The 5,755-nt window shown below is 37.7% G+C and overlaps 1 pseudogene; it reads right to left on the bottom strand.

The window, feature by feature from the left end:
* Positions 1 to 2,718: 2,718 nt before the first annotated feature.
* LOC113911934 lies at positions 2,719 to 4,102 on the bottom strand (annotated as a pseudogene).
* Between the last annotated feature and the right edge of the window lie 1,653 nt (positions 4,103 to 5,755).

The following is a 5,755-nucleotide window of genomic DNA, read 5'->3' as shown; positions in this document are numbered from 1 at the left end:
CCACAACCTAGATTCTTAAGTAGGGCAGTGGATAACACTCCTGAACCAGTTGGTCGGTCTGAACACATGAAAATGTTTTAGAAGACGTGCTCACTGCTATCTACTGACCTTTTGGAAAAAGCCCAATGTCTGTATGTTTTATGGATAATACTTAAAATAGAAGCTGCCCCTTTAATCTCTGAGACATGTTCTGAGGCAGTCTCACCAAATCAGGACTTCTATTAGACCATTATAAACATGAGTATTGGTATACTCGAGACGTACTTTTTAAATCTTTATTGTAAAATCTCCTTAAAAAGAATCCAGGAGACTATCATTTAAGAAATGAACAAGATTGCAGTGTCAAATCATCGAATCAGATCCTACCCTTTTATAATTGAGCAAGGACATGAAATTTAAAATTCTGAATAATGGCTGATCCTGCATTATCATTTCACAAAGGTATCAAATCGTTTTATCCAGGGTGAAGCACAAACAATAAAAGATAGCCTTATGGCATATTTTTTGTTTACAAACAATAAGTAACCCAGCACACCACTCATCAGGATCCCTTATGGTGTTTGGCTTAGGATAAAATAAAAGCCTCTGTGTCTGTTATGAATACAAATACTTGGAAACATAGGCACTGGCAACAAACTTTTCATTATATTCTCAAGTTTCTGGGTAGAAGCTCTATTCAATTATTTATTAACAATATTTAAAAGCAAAATCACAAATTATAAAAGCATAATTATTATAAAATCCCCAAAGGAAAAAAGTCAATAATATTTACCCACAGATGAACAAGAAAAATAAGCCAACCTATGGAACCTATTATTCACAATAGCCAAGCTATAGAAACAACCTAGGTGTCCATCAACGAATAACCAAGAAAATTATATAGAGATTAGGGAAATAGATAGAGATAGATTTTCATATATAAAAGAAAATATTATTCAGCTATAAAAAAGTAGGAAATCCTTCCATCTATGACAACATGAATGAACCTGGAGGGCATTGTGCTAAGTGAAATAAGCCTGATACAGAAAGACAAATACTGTGTGTATTGTAAATACATGGTAAATAATGCTGCAATGAACAAGAGATGCAGGTATCTTTTCAAAACAGCGATTTCATTTCCTTTAGATAAATACTCGGAAGTGGAATGGGCTGGATCATCTGGTAATTCTATTTTTTACTTTTTGAGGAGCCTCCGTACTGTTGCCCATAATGGCTGTACCAATTTACATTCCCACGTTGTGCAAGGTTCCCTTGTCTCCACACCCTTGCCAGCACTTGTTATCTCTCATCTTTGTGATAATAGCCATCCTAACAGGTGTCAGATGATATCCCATTGTAGTTTTTTTAAAGAATGTAGAGAAGGGCGCCTGGGTGGCTCAGTTGGTTAAAGAATGTAGAGAAATTTATTGCCATTTCAGAGTATAACTCAGATGAATCAGACCAAAAAAAAATCATTAACATTATAATATGTTATTTAACCAGATTTGTCTTTAGAAGATTTCTCTTTTGATAGGCAATTCTGAACCTAATAGAGTGTAATTTGGTATAAACATATTCTGGATATTTTTAAAGACCTATAAAAGGATGTTTCATGATGGTCCATCATAAGTAAATAATATATATTAATATAAATTAACTGAGGGATTGCAATTTAGAGTTTATACAATGTTCTAGAAAGATCCTACTTTCTCCATATTTTATGTCACATTGGATATTCCTGTTGTGTTGCTCAATAGAATCTGTTTCTTTTATATATGTCAAGTTGTATCCATTCAAATTATGGAGTTCCCCACACAAAACCAACATATGTTGCTGAAACACTTGCTATTGTGGCTGTAAAATGTTAATTTTCCTAACATATAGCATTTAGTTGTAAAATATTAGTCCCTTCACCCAAAGTATTTCCATAAGCCTCTTTTGTAGCCCAAAAAAATCACCAAAAAGGGAACAAACATTCCATCCTTCCATCCCCCTGCCAGCTTTTATTCCTTTAGAGTAGGGGCCAAAAAACTTTTTCTGTAAAGAGCTAGATAGGAAATATTTTAGGCTTTACAAGCCCTGTTGCATCTATTCAGTTCTACTGTTGGCAAAAAAAAAAAAAAAAACAATAAAACAACCACAGACAGGGGCGTCTGGGTGGCTCAGTCGGGTAAGCGCCTGCCTTCGGCTCAGGTCATGATCTCAGGGTCCTGGGATCAAGCCCGCATCGGGCTCCCTGAGCCTCCTTCTCCCTCTGCCTGCTGCTCCCCCTGTTTGCGCTCTCTCTCTCTCTCTCACATACAAATACATAAAATCTTTAAAAAAAACAACCACCATAGACAACAGTAAGTGAATGGCTGTGGCTGCATGACCCACCCTGCATTAGAGAGTACCACAATTAAATCTGCTCATATTAAATATATAGCAAGATATACCTTAGGGCCTAAAATAAAGGTAGACTCTTTTTCTTTCAGCATCCTTTAGGAAAAGCATTATGTAATACCTGGGAAGTATCATGTACTTTAAATATACCTTCACAGTTTCATTCTTTTCTTACCCTGAGATGGTTATTGAAAAAGGGTAATCTGTGGTCCAGTACATGAAACATCATTGGTATAAGTAATATATATTACTTAAATAGAAAGTGATATTACATCTACCATTATAAGAACTCCCAAATAGTATTGTCTCTTGGGTAAGAAGCAAGTGCCTAAAGCCATGCCTCCAACATACTGAATATTAAAGGACAATGAGTTCTTCCTGGCAGTGATTGCTACAACTGAAAGTTGTATTTTCATATCTGTATAAGGATGAAGTCATTCAATATTTTTCTTTGTAGCAAGTAAGGTGAAAACTCAGAAAATGGATTATCAGGTGAGCTCTCTGTACAGGTAACTGGATCCAAAATGAGTAGAACCCTTTCAGCCATTTTTTTTCTGATGCGGTGCTGCAGCATTCAACTGTTGATGGAATCTTCTTTTGACTGTTAGTGCCAACATTATCCAGAAGATGAGCATTTACTGCTTTTGCCAACTTGTGATTTGTTAATGCTAGTCCTGCTATGGTGTAAGGCTGTGTACTAGGGTAGCAAGTACACTCTCTTCCCCACTACAGGGAGACTAAGAGTTCCTCCAACAATTTCTGGGTAACTGTCATTTCCTGACAAAACTATTCCGTTCACTCAGGAAATTTTTAATAGCACTCTGTGCATCAGGGTTTTGATGCCGTGAATCTGCTCTGGAGTTGGTTAACTCATCTGCTATAATCCTACTTGTGAGGAATTTACTTTACCATACATCACACTACATTGATACATGTTCTAACTATTCAGAAAGTTGAGCTGTGTTTTGACCTAGGGCTTCATTTTCTAAAATAAGCTGATTTTTCTCATGGGCTAAACATTCAAAGTGATACTGAATATCATCCCCAACAGAAGCCACTAGCAACATTTTAAACTCACAATTGACCTCTGTACACTGAGCTGGTTTGAAAGATCTTTGTCCTGTAGTAACTTTTAAGAGTTCTTGTGCTTTTCCTGGGGCGCCTGGGTGGCTCAGTCATTAAGCGTCTGCCTTCAGCTCAGGTCATGATCCCAGGGTCCTGGGTTGGAGCCCCGCATCAGGCTGCCTGCTCTGAGGGAAGCCTGCTTCTCCCTCTCCCACTCCCCCTGCTTGTGTTCCCTCTCTCACTGTGTCTCTTTCTGTCAAATAAATAAAATCTTAAAAAAAAAAAAGAGTTCTTGTGCTTTTCCAATATATTCTTTACCTCCGATAGTTCCTTTCTGGGTTCTACGACTCTCTCTGACTAACCAAGGAAGTCTCCTCTATCATGTCCCAGAGACTCCACCTTTGCATTTTTGTTGGGGATATCATGGGTTAGAGCAATGTTGGGAACTAATATTGTCACAGTTTCTACTTCCACTGCTTTTTCAGTGAGAATCTTCCTTAGTTGAACTCCTGGGCTCCCTGATGGAACTTCTCTCTTTTGTGGATTCTTGAAGGAAGTGATCCTTTATGGGTTGGACTCCAGACATAACTTCAACAGATTTAGGTGGCTTCTTAGTTTCTATTCCATCTCCAGCTCCTCAGACTGGATTGGTTTCTAAACTTTCAAGAGTAGTCATTTTTTAACCAGTGAAAATGTACCTCCAGATTTCTACTGAAAACTGCTGAAGTTCCTTACTCTTCTGATTTCTGAGGACTTCACTTTACAGATTGTTGGGTTCTGTGTTGCAGGGTTAACTGCTCTGCACACTCTTTTCCATTCCGAAGCTGACCCGCCCAGACCTTCCTGATATCCAGCTGCTCGCTCACTCTCTTACTGTAGTTTTTATTTGAATTTCCCTGATGATTAATGATGTTGAACACCTTCTCGTGTATCTGCTGGACATTTGTATGTCTTCTTTGGAAAAATGTCTATTCAGATCCTTTGCCCTTTTTTTAGTTGGACTACTTGTGTTTTTCCTACTGAGTTGTAGGAGTTCCTTATATATTTTAGATATTAATCCCTTATCAGATATATGGCTTGTAAATATTGTCTCCTATTCTGTATGTTGGCTTTTCTTTCCTTTTTCTTCTAAGAAGAATATTTTTATTATTTTATTACTAATATTTTATTACAGCTTTTATATAAGCAAAGCATTTATTTTGATATTAAGTAAATCATACTTTTTAAAGTACAAAAGAGTACTCTTCTACCTGTGAAATGTATTTATGGAAAACGTTATTAGTTTCTTCATTGTATAAAGAAGTTTGCTCTACTCTGAAAACAAACCTCCAAAGCATTGATAGGTTGAATAGTATCCTTATGGGGGCGCCTGGGTAGCTCAGTCAGTTGAGTGTCTGACTCTTAATTTTGGCTCAGGTCATGATCTCAGGGTCCTGAGATTGAGCCCCATGTCGGCCTCAGTGCTGGGCCTGGAGCTTGCTTAAGATTTACTCTCCCTCTCCCTCTGCCCTTTCACCTGCTCACTCTCTCTCTTTCTCTAAAAAAGTGGGGGGGGGTTCACCTTGGTGGCTCAGCTGGTTAAGTGTCTGCCTTCGGGTCAGGTCATGATCTTGGGGTCCAGGAATCGAGCCCCGCATCGGGCTCCCTGCCCAGTGGAGAGTCTGCTTCACCCTCTCCCTCTGATCCTCATCCCCACTTGTGCTCTCTCTCTCTCTGTCTCAAATAAATAAATAAAATCTTAAAAAAAAAAGTATCCTTATGCGAAAGTCAGATTTAATGTTGACTGAGTTAATTAAACAAGAAATATTTATTATATACTTACATGTCTTAACAGATATTATGGAAAATTCAAAAGTATAACAAGTTCCCTGCCTGCAAAGAGTTTATAATCTCATGATGAAATGAATAGTTAATTTCATTATTTGGATAATATGTTGGCTTTTCATTTAATTTATCATTTCTTTTACAATGCAGAAGCATTTTAGTTTGATATAGGTAGTCCCACTGGTTTATTTTTGCTCTTGTTTCTTATGCCTTGACTATCCTATCCATAAAATCATTGCCAAGACCAATGTCAAGGAGCTTTTCCTTGTGTTTTCTTCTAGGAGTTTTATGGTTTGAGATTTTACATTTAATCTTTAACCATTTTGAGTTATTTGTTGTGAGTGTGGTAGATAAAATGCTGAGGGAGTTGGGTGTTCACCTTGGGCTCTTTTTTTCCCACTGGAGAAATCTAGATCCAGGGGGGCTATCTCAGTGCAATGCAGTGTTGGGGTAAAGGGAGTGGGAGGCAATGCAGTCAGAGTGTAGCCACTCCTCTTACCCTTGA

Source organism: Zalophus californianus, chromosome 12, assembly GCF_009762305.2.
Source record: "Zalophus californianus isolate mZalCal1 chromosome 12, mZalCal1.pri.v2, whole genome shotgun sequence".
Classification (NCBI taxonomy): Eukaryota; Metazoa; Chordata; class Mammalia; order Carnivora; family Otariidae; genus Zalophus; species Zalophus californianus.
The sequence above is the reverse complement of the archived record's forward strand: the minus strand, read 5'-3'. Positions and strand labels throughout refer to the sequence as shown.